Below are 13,445 nucleotides of genomic sequence, written 5' to 3' on the forward strand. Positions count from 1 at the left end.
ATGTAAAGTTTTTAAACAAATCACTTGGATGTTTGTTCCATAGACCAATGATGGAAAACTCATTTCTTCTTAGTTTTTATCTTGGAAAAATCCTAATGGCACATAGCCCGCAGGAGGTGCAATATTAATTTTCCTATTTACAAGGTCATGGATAGTATGTGGATCAGTGAAACCATGAACCAATGTTTTTGTGATCAGTTCATCAATATCTTGATTATCATTTTCACTATTTTCAAGATCATATGTATTGTCATATGATCCTTGGTTTTCTATGAACAATTGTTTCCAATTGTCATCTATCTTGGCATTTTATAACTTGTAAAGCATTGTTTTGCATAATTGTTTTAATGTTTTCATGACTATGTGAACTAACCCGATCAAATGCATAAACACTTTTGAATTTTAAATGCTTTTGTAGCACAATTTCCACTGTGTCAGTGTATTTTATGTTTCGAGGCAAAATAGATTGAATTTTACATTTATTAGTTGGGACATTGATGACTCCTCTAGTTAAACCTAGCTGTGGTTTTTTATGTCAATGGCTCATTTTGTTTATTTGCAAAAAGGGCAATTGTAATGCCATTAGTCTTTCTTATAGTTCATTAAGTTGAATAATTGTTCGAGTGCCTTTATTTCTTCTTTTTTTGCAGGAACTGCATATTTAGTAATTGTGTCATCTGAAAATGCTTTTTCTCAAAGCCTACAAATGAAGCAACTATTAATTTTCACATTTTCAAAACTAGGCTTTTCAAATTCATGGAAACAAGTTAGTGGTTTTCGAATGGTCTTTGCATGTGTTTTCAATTCACTTGTTTCATCAACAAAACATATATTCTAAAGAAATTTCTTTGACATATTGAACAATGAAAGGTAGGTGTATCATTATTTATGCTTGATATTTTTGTTCAACCACTGATAATTTTGTTGACCTGTTCCTTAGTCTTTTTCTTGATGTTGACTGACACAAATCATCTAGTACTACTTGTTGTTTCATTATTTTTGTATTATATGCAAGCTATGTTTTGTTTGTTTTCATGTTTCTTCGAATAGTGTCTTTAAGCAGATGCTAAGACATGTTTTTCTTTTGCTTGTTTAAGGAAAAATATGGTTTGAATTTCCCTACATTTAGTTGATCTATTGCTTCAAACTTGTTTGCAACACTACTTTTCAAACACTACATTGATTCAAAGATGACAATATCCTCAATATTAATGTCAATTGGAACACAAGATCTTTTTGTGGGCTAATGCTCTAAATCTTCTAGCACTATGTGTTGTTTCATTGTTGTTCTGTTATAGGCAAGTTTGATTTTCTGTGTTTTCAATTTCCTTCGAATAATGTCTTTAACAAGATGCAAAGATAAACTTTTGTTGTACTTGTTTAAGCTACAAAATGCTTTGAATTGGGTTGCACCAATATCAGCTATTGCTTCAGATGCTTTGAATTCGGTTGCACCAAGTTCACCTATTATCTGACTTTCAATTTTTCCTATTTGTTGTAAAGGTTCATAGTAGACATGGCCTATACTTGTTTCAAATTGCAATATGTTCAAAGTTCTAAGTATTGTTTCTGAATTACATATTTTCCTGAATATGGACATTGTAATTATAGACCAAATGACAAAAGGTATGTTTAGCATTTTTCTTAACCAAGCAAAGACAAATAGATCACCTTCAATATTTCCTTTGTTATAGGGAAATGCTAATTATTTTATGTATTCCTTCCAAGTAGCTATTGTTTTTTAATTTTCTATACAGCTAAAGGATATATGCTTCGTTATGCATCTAATTGCAAATGGGTCAGTTTGAACAACTGCATTGCAAAATGTTTGTACAATGATAGGTCGAAGGCATGATACAATATATTCATTATCTAGAAGATCCTATTATTTCTCTGTTTATTCATCAGCATCTCCCAATCACTACATATGCTTTTAGGTCCAATGCGTAAATTATAATAAGAAATGTTCTCCTTCTTTAGAGATTCATTCAACTTTTAGACTAGAGACATGATAGTTTCTTCTCTAAAACCTTCAACAAGCTTGGAAAAAAACTCTTTGAAGTTTTCTTCATTTCAAATGTTTGAAGCGGAGGTCTTCTAAATCAACTTTCCAACCCCAGACTCCAAATTGATTGGCTAACATAGTAGAAAGAATATTTATTGTCTCTAGAAAATTGTTGTTTCTTGAAAAGGTAGAACTGCAAGGTCCCCATGTTATGAAATATGATTGCCACTTTGACCAACACATCCCTTATATCGACCATTGCAAGAAACATCGTGTGAAGACGATATGTTTCAACAATCTTTTTGTATTGTTGTCCCGGTTATTATGGTGCCTTAAACGCCTTAAAAATTTCTTGAAAGTGGCCATCATTTGCAAAAAAAATTTAATTACTTCCCTTCTCCATCACTTCTGAATTTACAATAATCATCTAAATGTAGGTGGATAAGTTGTCTCAGCTACTCTTTAGCCATTTCTTTTGTTGCAACCAACAATAACAAACTGTCAGATAATCTGTGGATGGCATAATTGGAACCATTTCTCACCCTTAACCATATGCTCCACCTCATATGAATTATGGTCTATCTCAGGGAGGGACCAATTCCATTTACAATTATCCCTCCCCCAATCCTCCACAAGGCAACTGTTATCCAAGTCCCATCACACCATATGCATATCCCCATCCACATCAATAGATGACAGGGCTAGATGTTGCACCGCCTATTTATCCCAATGTTGCCCCATCTCCTTATTATCAGTATGCATCAGCTAGCGCTCTAGCCCCTTCGACACCAATGCCCCAGCCCCCCATGCCCGCTTCCCCTCTGCCACAACAACCACCTCCTCCACGACATCAAGTGTATGCTCAGTAGAGTGGACCCAATCCCCCTAACCAAAAGAAAAGGAACAAGGAGAATGGTAATCAGAACTACCAGTCTCAAGGTAATCAAGGAAACTAGGGTCCTCCACCCAATTCCCCTCAGGGCCCTCAACCTAATCCCGCAACCTAGCAACAAGTTAGTCAACCCAAGCAAACCAAGGGTCTTCATATGAACAAATCTTGTGAATTTTGCATCATATATGGTCATTATACCCATGAGTGTCCTCTTTTACCTTAGCTGCATCAGGTATGGGAAGTTCAAGTAGCTTCTCAAGGATGGCAACCTACTGCTTCTCCTCCCCCTCCTACTTCATCTCAACCTACAGTGCTTATTAATCCTTTCCCTCACCAAGGATATATAGCTACCCAACCCATACAACGTTAGGCAGCTCAACCAACTCCACCATCTGGTCACCATGATTATCAGTTCTTATAATGAATTTTGATGAGGTTAATACCGAGCAAGTGAACCTTTAGACTCAATCACACCAATACGACAAGCCACCCGCTAAGTCTACGACTAAGTCCCAACCCAAAGTTTCCACCCAGCCTCTATCGTCATCCAAAGATACCTTGCAGATCCCTCAGCTGAAGGTTGAGGTTATTCCCAAGATCCCCAATGGTCCATGACGTTGAAATGTCGCTTCTGCCAAAGCTGCCCTTACATATAGCATAGTAGATGACTTGGCATAGTCTCCTGCTACCATGTCAATTTTGGAAGTCCTTTAAACGTGCCCATCCCAACAAAAATCTATACTATCTGATTTGGGTGGCATGGATCCTCAAGACGATCAGATGATTTTATTTCATGTTAACAAGTCAGAAAATCCTTTGTTACCTTTATCCGTTGTATTTAAAATACCAATCTCCATTAGAAATGCCATTGTTCAGCGATGTATCATTGACAAAGGCTCCTCCACCTGTGTGATGGTTGCCAGTGTTTGGAAGCAACTTGGTTCCCCTGACCTATCCCCGTCCACCATCACTCTTCGTGCATGGGATGGTCATCCTTCACAACCCCTTGGCTTCTATCGCAATTACTCAGTCGCAGTTTCTGGCAAGACTATCTATATTGACATTGAAGTCATTGATGCTCCCCTAGATGGCATTCGTAGCATGAGATAATGTTCTGAAATGCACAAAATTAGTAGTATGTGAAGTAGAAAAATCCATTTCAAGGGTCAAGCTACTTCTCGAAAGAAAATTTGGGTTTGAAACCTACCAACGTCAACAAGGTTAATCACCTCTTGAGGTAATCTTCAATACAAATAAAAGCTCCCTCTTATTTTAATTCTCTATCTCTCCAATAGAGACGACATCTTATGAAGCTTTTAAAAAATGTTTGTTGTGGTGTTAACAATGTTCAGTAAAGCCTCATTGTGGTTGGAATGAAAATTTTTAACAGGAAAAAAATAAATACAAGTTGTGGTTTGCAGGTAGCAGGGCTCACCCAATGCCTACAGGGAAGCACACTACAATCTAGAATTCTCTTCGTCTGAGTGCACCGACTGCCTTGCCAAAACCGTCAGCGATATATGAATCTATTGCGGCCTTGCCATTGGTGTTGAGGGTGACTCCACTAACTATTCATTGCGTTACGAGCAGTACCATTCTTAATGGCTACTTCCCACCACACTGATACTTGGGGCCTCCACATGTCTATGAATAACATGGCGAACAAAGGTTTTTCGCATTCATTAAAATTAGTTTTCTCTGTTATTGTTTCAAACAAACCCATGTTACCCAATTTGTGCATCCCCACTCCTTTCATACAACTTCAGCCATATCTCATTTGATTCCAGACCAACTTGAGAGATTAGATGCAATGAGCAATGACGAATGCCCTCCTTCAAAATTACCTATTGCAAGAGGAAGTGCTTGAACAAGGGAAATGGCCAACAGGCCGCCTACAAAACCATCAGAAAATTAGATCTCCTTTCAATATCCTTCAAATAAAGTTCCATCAGTGGAATCTACTAGGAAAAAATGGTGCCCAAATTGACGCCTTCCCGAGTTGTCACAGTGTTGTTAGGAAAACAACTAGGGTTTTAACAAAGAGTTAAATAATTTACTTAATCCACTCCATTAGAGGCAAATCAGATCTTATACCTGAAGTTAGCTTCTTGACATGCAAGATATTTAACTAACATAGTGCAGTTCTCTTGAGCCCAGTAAGATATCCAAACAAGAAACAAAATTTTACATAATGAATACACAAATCAAGTATGAGGTTCAAAAAACATTTGCCAAAACTTGCATTTCATAATGAACCAATACATATATAGATTGAAATGTTTTGGAAAAAGGAATTCTTTACCTTACATTAGATCTCAACTTTCTATTTCCAGTTAGTGTACTCTGTGACAATGAAAGCATCGATCTCACTTGAAAAGGCTCTTCATCACTCTCACTATCTAACACAATAACATTTGGTACCTCTTTTAAGGCTCCCACCTGAAATCTCTCTTCAGTATTGTTTTGCAATTCATCATGCCTTCTCTTATTATGGTTCTAAAGAGGAGGAATACTGCAAAAAGTTTGCATTTTTGTTTTTAAAAGAAACATGTAACATTTTATTCATATTTTTACAGAGTTGGTTCAAGAAAGTATTTATAGCTACCCTGGTTATTTATTACTATTCTTCTTATAAAATTTAAACTATAGAACCTCCAAAAATGTGTTTATTGCTTCTGTGGTATACTGTAGTGGCTGGAAATAAGTTGAAGATGAATGGGTGAACATTGTTGTTAATGTAGTTGTGGCAGCAATTGTAGGCATGGTAATGTGCCATCCTATGCTCTACTAGAAGGGCTTTTTGTTCTTGAAAAAACATTTTTGTTCATATAAGTCATTTTGCATGTTGCAAGATATCTTGTCACATTCTCCTTCATCATCAACCGCAGATGATGAAAATGGACTCCCTTCACCCTCATTTGATAAGGGTTCCTTTTTTACAATTATTATTTCAATTCAAAGCAACTTTTGCAATTTAACAATCCTATTTGCCTCTCTTTGCACCTTTTGGGGCAATTACTAATATAGTTATTTTATTAGAAAGATTTAGATGGTGACGGATACCGTAAATGTATTCGTCCTATTATGAGGATTTATCTAGATATCTCTTAAAATATTAAATTATTTAATTTAATTAGTTCAATTATTTTTAAATTTATTATTAAATACATTTATTATTACATTTAATAATACTTTTTAAATTTTAATATAAAAAATATTTTTATATTATTAAGTATTTTCTAGGAATTATAATATGTCTGCGATTTTTCTAATTTCCTCGACGATTGTACCGTCTGCGTAGCACTCCATCTGTCCAGCTGCACTTGGTGCCTCGTAATCCGTGGATACCAACACTGAAAAGAAATGATACATCCACACTCCAATGATACCACTATCGCATTCCCCCCGCGTGTAACTTTTTGAATATTTTAAAATTTCATAAACTTGCTCTGGGATTTTTCCTCGGGCGTCTAATTTTTATTTTTATTTTAAATTTCGTGAACCTGCTCTGCGTGTCTAACTTATTGATTTTGTTATCTTAATGTATATAATTTAAAGGGTTTAATAATAAAAAAAAGAGTAATGGTTTAATAATCAAAAATAATAATAATTAAGTTATAGATTTAAATGGGTATGTTTTTAAAATTTTAATATTTAAATATTAAAGTAAAAATAAAAAATTATAATATTTATTACTTTAAAAATTTAATAATAATAATAATAATAATAATAATTATTATTATTATTATTATTATTATTTATTATTATTTAAATATGATTCAGAGATAATAATAATAATTATTATTATTTATTATTATTTAAATATGATTCAGATTAATTTGTTATATCATGTAGAGTTATTTTAATTATTTTTCAATTTTACACTATTTAAAAACTAATGTGGAATAAATACAATTATTATTTATATAAATTTATTTTTATAATATTTATTTAACATATTTTATAAATATTAATATGTTGTTATATCTGTAACTCAAACATGTATCAACTATTATTTAATTATTATTTGTATCAACTGTTATTTCATTATTAATTTTTAAATATTTGTGTTTGTTATTGGAGTGTTTAAAAATTATAATAAAAAAAATATTTTTAAATAATGATATATGAATTAGAAAGTAATGGGATATGATATGAACATGAAGATTTCAAGTTTAAATCTTTTAATTTAAAATAGTTAAATATTTTGTATTTATAAATTATAAAAATTAACAAGATTAGAATGAATTCTCATGAGTTTCATAGTGAAATAGGTTGTTGGGAAGTTCCTAAAACACCATGGATGGAAAAGATTTGTCATCTCTATGAGAGAATATGAACATCGATGATGAAAATCACTTCCTCTTAGAGTGCCCCCGATACAATCACATTAGATCTCACTTTCATAATCTTTGTCGCAATACGATGTCAAAATTATAGTGAGCTCAGGAGGCTTCTCTCCAAGCTTTTTGAGCATAGGAATAAAATATTAAATCAAACTCAATAATTTCGTTTCTTTAAGTCCGATAGACCAAAGTTTGGTCTCCGTGGATGTTACCCATCATCATCATCGTCGTCGTCGTCGTCGTCGTCGTTATGTTTAATTTAAAATATTTGTCAAATTTTTACATACCAATCTTAATATTTTTATACTTTTAAATTTGTAATTTAATTTTAAAATATAAAATATTGAGCATTACTTCATTGAATTTTTGAAATATAAATTTAAAAAAAAATCAAATTATTTTAAAAGAAAAAGGAAAAACAATTAACCAGAATATGATTTTAATATATTTTCAAATTATTTATTTATTTGATAATACTTTTTCATTAAAATATCATGACTATTTTTTCCTTTTAAATTGAGGAAAATATTCAATCTTTATACACACTTCAAGAATTTTCTAAGATTTGAGTATGATTATTAATATTCACAAAACGAAAATCATGAAAAAAAAAATCATTTATAATATTTAGGTATATAACAACCAACAATATTTTGAGGAATTTCAAATCTATTTTGGAATTCATAACACAAGTTCAACTAGAATTATGACATTGGGAATAAGATTATTAGAGTTAGGAAAGTTTATTATGGATATGGCGGAAGTTTTGAAAAAGGATATAGCATATTAAAAAAAAAATCCAAATTAAAGGAAACATTTTATTCTACTCTTTTTATGGAAGCAAATCATTTCCTCATTGAGAGCATGACTATTAAAAGGTTAAACCACATGGACAACGAGAGGCTTTCTAAGATAACTTCAAAGTCTAGCCACAACCACTTTTGAATCAAGTGGAATGGTATAAGGAGGCATTATCTTGGTTAGACCATGGAGGTGTAAAGGAAGAGATCATTTTACACATTAAAAAATAATAATAGAAATTATGGTGCCATGAGGAGTTAGAGATATTCACATTGTTAAAATTAAGAACAAATTTCCATGAGCTTAATTCTCAAAACCTGTGAGTAAATCCAAATTTGAAATTTTTGTCATGCTTTTAACCTTTTTAAGGCTTTAATTATGCAAAACTAAGGTGATGTTGAAATATTTCTCGTGATGTATTTCAAGAATAGAAATAAAATTAAGGCAATGTTGAAATGTTTTCCCTGATGTATTTCAAGCATAGAAACAAAATTGTAAATAATTTCAAGTAATATTCTACTTCAACTAAATTTAAACTTCAAAATAATTGTTGCACTTTCAATTTTTTGACCTTTTAATTCAACTAACACTATAACGATCTTGAAACACTTTTGCTTAAAGTTTTTGAAGCATAGAAACAAAATTTTAAAGAATTTCAAGTAAAAATTTACCTTCTTAAAGTTCCATAAACCATTTTTGGTCTCAATGCATATTAATCATACTTTCCATCATATATATATATATATATATATATATATATATATATATATATATATATTAGATTCATCTTAACTTGGATCTATCAAACATTGTGAAGAATATAACTTTTTAATCCAAAATCATTTAATTTTATGTTTCTTATTAGCCTCAATACAAAATTGATCAAGGTCTTAGTTAAATAGATTTAGGGTAATCTTTAATTATTTTAAATATTGTTACATATATTTTTAAAACAGTGGGAAAACCTATCAGAACTCAGTTGTCAAACCAACATAGGGGACAACCATTATTGGCTATTATGCACAAATGTAAGTTGGCTTATCATTGTTATTCAAGGAAAAGCATGCCACTTGTATCAGTAAGGAGGCATGGTTTCACTCCTTCCAAATGTCTCTAATATGTTTCCTTATATTCAAGGAAGACAAACTATTAGCCAAGAAGAAGAAAATTTAGGCATGATCGAGACTATAATGTTGTTACATCTGTAGTGATTTATTTAATTTTTAAATATATTCAATAAAAATTTATAGAACAACATATACCATATAATAAATTGTAAAACATCTCACCACTCTTAATGTAATATTTTTTTAATTTAATAAGAATATAACTTTTTTATGGAGAAATTTGTATTGTTATTTTGATTTCTCTCTACATTCAAAATATATCATTTATGTTATAAATTGAAAAAAAAATACAATTTTTTTTCTTAGCACTAAATTTTAATACAAATATGATTTTCCATTTATATAATTTTTGAATTAATGTAATGACATATAAATTTTCACATATTTTTCTAATTAAATTGATAATGATGATAATTGTTGTTGATTAAAATCACAATTGGTCTATTTAATCTTAAAAAAGGTAAAAATTACTTAGATTACCATAAGATTTTGAATATTGAGAGGGTCAGTGGCATAACAGATCTTTTAAATTGATTTCTAATTTGGGTGTATATAGGGAATTTTAAGAGGAAATGTCTTTCACCTCCAACCCTCTTAGTGTCACAAAGATAAGAGGTTCTTGCATCTCATGGTGTTTTCATAATTTTCCAATGCCCAATTTTTGTATGTAGCTCATTAGAGTTCGTTCATATTTTCGTAGTGTTGATTTTCCTCTTTGTGTTGGTTAGTACTAAAAGATACTTTTAATATTTTAGATTATAGTTGACCACCTCTTTGTAGTATATTTTAAGTTTTTCTCCTTTTCTAACTCTTCGTTTTATTAATATCGCTTGTATCTTGTATGATGACATTTAATCCCCATTGATTAAGCCAAGAATAGATGTCTTGATGTCATCCTCGCATTAGCCATCAATGGTTATTCAAAACTGATTTTAAGAAGCCTCTTGTCATGCATTTTGTTTATTTTATTCTTCTACATTAAGTACCTAACCATGGTCATGCACTTAGTGGGGGAGAAGCTCATTTTTATGAGGTGGGTAGGATTAGGTGTATTGCTTTTAATATTAAGATTATAAGTTATAATCCCACCCACAACTCATATATATTGGATGCAGTAGGAGACTCACAGAGGGTACAATAGCCTTCCCTATCTACTTCCAAAAAAAAGTTTGGGTAATTTTTTGCATTCGGTTTTAATGGTTTTCAACACACATTTTGGATTTTAGAATTTTTGTAATGCATAGTGTTTCATCCCATTGTTTTGTAATTTCAATTAAGGAACTACAATTGTATTTTAATATAGGATTAATAGATTGGGGGTTTATGGATGTTGCGAAATATACACACCATAGAAATTTAAAATCTATTGATATAAATATTGCATAGTAACATTATATATAAATAACACATCGAAAAATCTTTAAGTATTTTCTTTTTTGTTTATGGATTTCCATGGTAAAATCTCATTGTTAAATGTAACATCTAATCTATACACAACATTGTTAGTTTCTAGGATCTAAAGGTTATAACCTTTCAAACCATCTTTATATCCAATAGAGCTACACTTCTCACCTTTATTATTCATCTTATTCCTATTTTTCTTTGGAATGTATACATAAGCATTATGACCAAATACCTTGTGATGTTTAAGGGATGGTTTCTTTCCAATTCATATATCACATGGAGTTTTTTCATCCAATGTTGGTGAGAGTGATCAACTTACCAGATAACACGAAATATCCATTGCCTCCACCCAAAATTCTTCTTCTAATGCTCATTTTTTCGATCAATGTCCTATTAATCCTTTCTACAACTCCATTATGTTGAGGTGCATATGGAGTAGCTTTATTCTTTTGTATATTGCACTTATTATATAATTCCTCAAATTAATCCTTCAAAAGAATCTGCAAGTATCATTGCTCAACAACTCAATTGTCTTCTTTGTCTGATTATACACAAAAGCCTCAATCTCTTTAAATTTGTCAAATAGTTTGTATTTCTTCCTAATGAAATGCATCCATGTATTTCTCAAAAAATCATCTAAAAATGAGATACAATATATAGATTTACTCAATGATGGAACTGAAATAAGTCCAAACATGTCATTTTATACCAACTATAATATTATTTTTCCCTCATAGCACCACATTATAATCTTACATGATTCAAAATCCCATAGAAATAATGTTATCATAAATCAAAATGTAGAGAGCATTTAGGCATATCTTTAACCATACCTTTACCATTGGGTACTCAAGGGCCTTTCTCTATGATATTTTCTAGTTTTTCCTTCTACAAATTCATTGTCAGCAACAATGGAACTGTTGCACCCATCACTAGTAATGTTTCCTAGCGTCTCATATAGAGTTCCAATCTAATCTTTCCTCACCCACAACATTTCTCCTCGAACCATCCTATAGGTTTCCCTTTCAAACCCCATTTTTACACCTGCATCATTCATCTTGCTTACATAAATAAAATTCTTGATTAATTATGGGTTGTGAAAAATACTAAGGAGTGTTCTAATCCTTCCATACATGAGATTCAACTTGACTTTTCTTCACCTTATGATTTTGGTCGTTGAGTCATCTCCTAGGAAAACATCACCACCATCATACTTTTTATAGCCCCAAAATCACTCCCTATGAGGAGTCACATGAAAATATGCACCTAAGTTGACTAACCATGTCTTATGATTTACATGTGTGGTTTAAGAAGCCAAGTACACATCCTCTACTTCATCTAAAGAGGTTTTTACTTTTATAGAAGTATCATCAAAGCCCTTCCCTTTCTCAACAATTTTGGATCTATAATGTTTCTTGTAATTCCCTCTTTTCTACATCTCCAACACACATTTATGAATTTTCCAATAGATATATGTCTTCCTCTAGATTTCGATCTCCTACTTAAGGAATTATTTTTATTCCTACCCTTGGACTGTCCTCTTCTATATAAGGCATATGCATTCAGACTTTCTATGTTTTTCCATTTCACCTTTTCAAATATGAAGGATGAGAATATTTCATCAAAGTTTAAATAGTTGCATTACTACCTATGACAGCAACTAAACTATCCAACTAGTCTAGAAAATAACACAACAAATCTATACACTTATTTTTATTTAAAATATTAATATCAATAGATAATAGTTGTCTCATTACAATATTGAAGATGTTCAAACAGTCTATCATTGAGCCTTCATCCTTCATTCTCAGGGCATACAAAGTCTTTTGTGAGAACAATTTGTTCAATAGGAACACAAACTAATAGTAGCTTATCCTGGAAAAATTAGTGATACTTAATTTGGGATACATAACTACATTGTGCTCTTCACCCTCTGATCCAACTTAGTCCAATGTTTCATCGACATCCCCATCGATGTAGTATCCAAATATCCATTGATCTCTATCGAAGTATCTTCCATATTGAGATTCCTATTAGATTAATTTTGAGGTATAAAATGGACTTCCTAAAGAATATAAAAAAATAATAGTAAATATTATAAAATAAGAGTTATGTGTTTTTAAAGGAAGACAAATAATTTCTTTTGTGGTATTTTTGTATTATTTTCTTATACATTTACTCAAATTTCTAGTGTTGGAACTATTTGGATGTATAATTAAATTATGCATCCAATGGGTACCCATTGTATATACTTTTGAGTAGATCCATATAGATTTTTTTTTGTAAGCTAATACTTTGTATTATTAAAAAATCATTATTACATTGTTGTAGAAACTGTAACACATGAATTTGAGATAGCAACAAAATTATTTCCTAACATAATCCATGGCCCCAAAACTCAAAGTTACGACTAAATCCAAATAAAAATAGAGAATACTAAAATTTATATTCTTTGGCTATCCAAAAAAATAAACTATATATACATAACAAAAGAAACTAAAAGAACTGACAGACAAAATGAGTCATCCAGACTCTGAAGATGAGATAGTAGCTAGAGCTCTAACACTTGATCCTGGAGGTTCATCATTATCAGATTCACTATTGAAGTGTCCATCCACATGGCCAAGCCTTACATCCAATTTATCCATGGTGAACCATTTGTTCCTCAACATTCTCTTAATTTCTTCAAAGGTGGCGAAGACGTTCTGCCCCAGTGGAGTTTTCATATGCATTTGTAAATCCACTGAGTTAAAATACTGCTTTCTTCCCCTCGTTTGTCTAGGGTCTGAAATCTAGGTAGACACTTCGTCCATGATTTTAGAATCAAAGTAGGATTTCCTCTCCAACTCAGTCTCAAAGTCCAACTTACA

The sequence above is a fragment of the Pinus tabuliformis genome, chromosome 6 (assembly GCF_031772625.1).
Source record: "Pinus tabuliformis cultivar Carrire ecotype Pingquan chromosome 6, CPIR1, whole genome shotgun sequence".
NCBI classification, from domain to species: Eukaryota; Viridiplantae; Streptophyta; class Pinopsida; order Pinales; family Pinaceae; genus Pinus; species Pinus tabuliformis.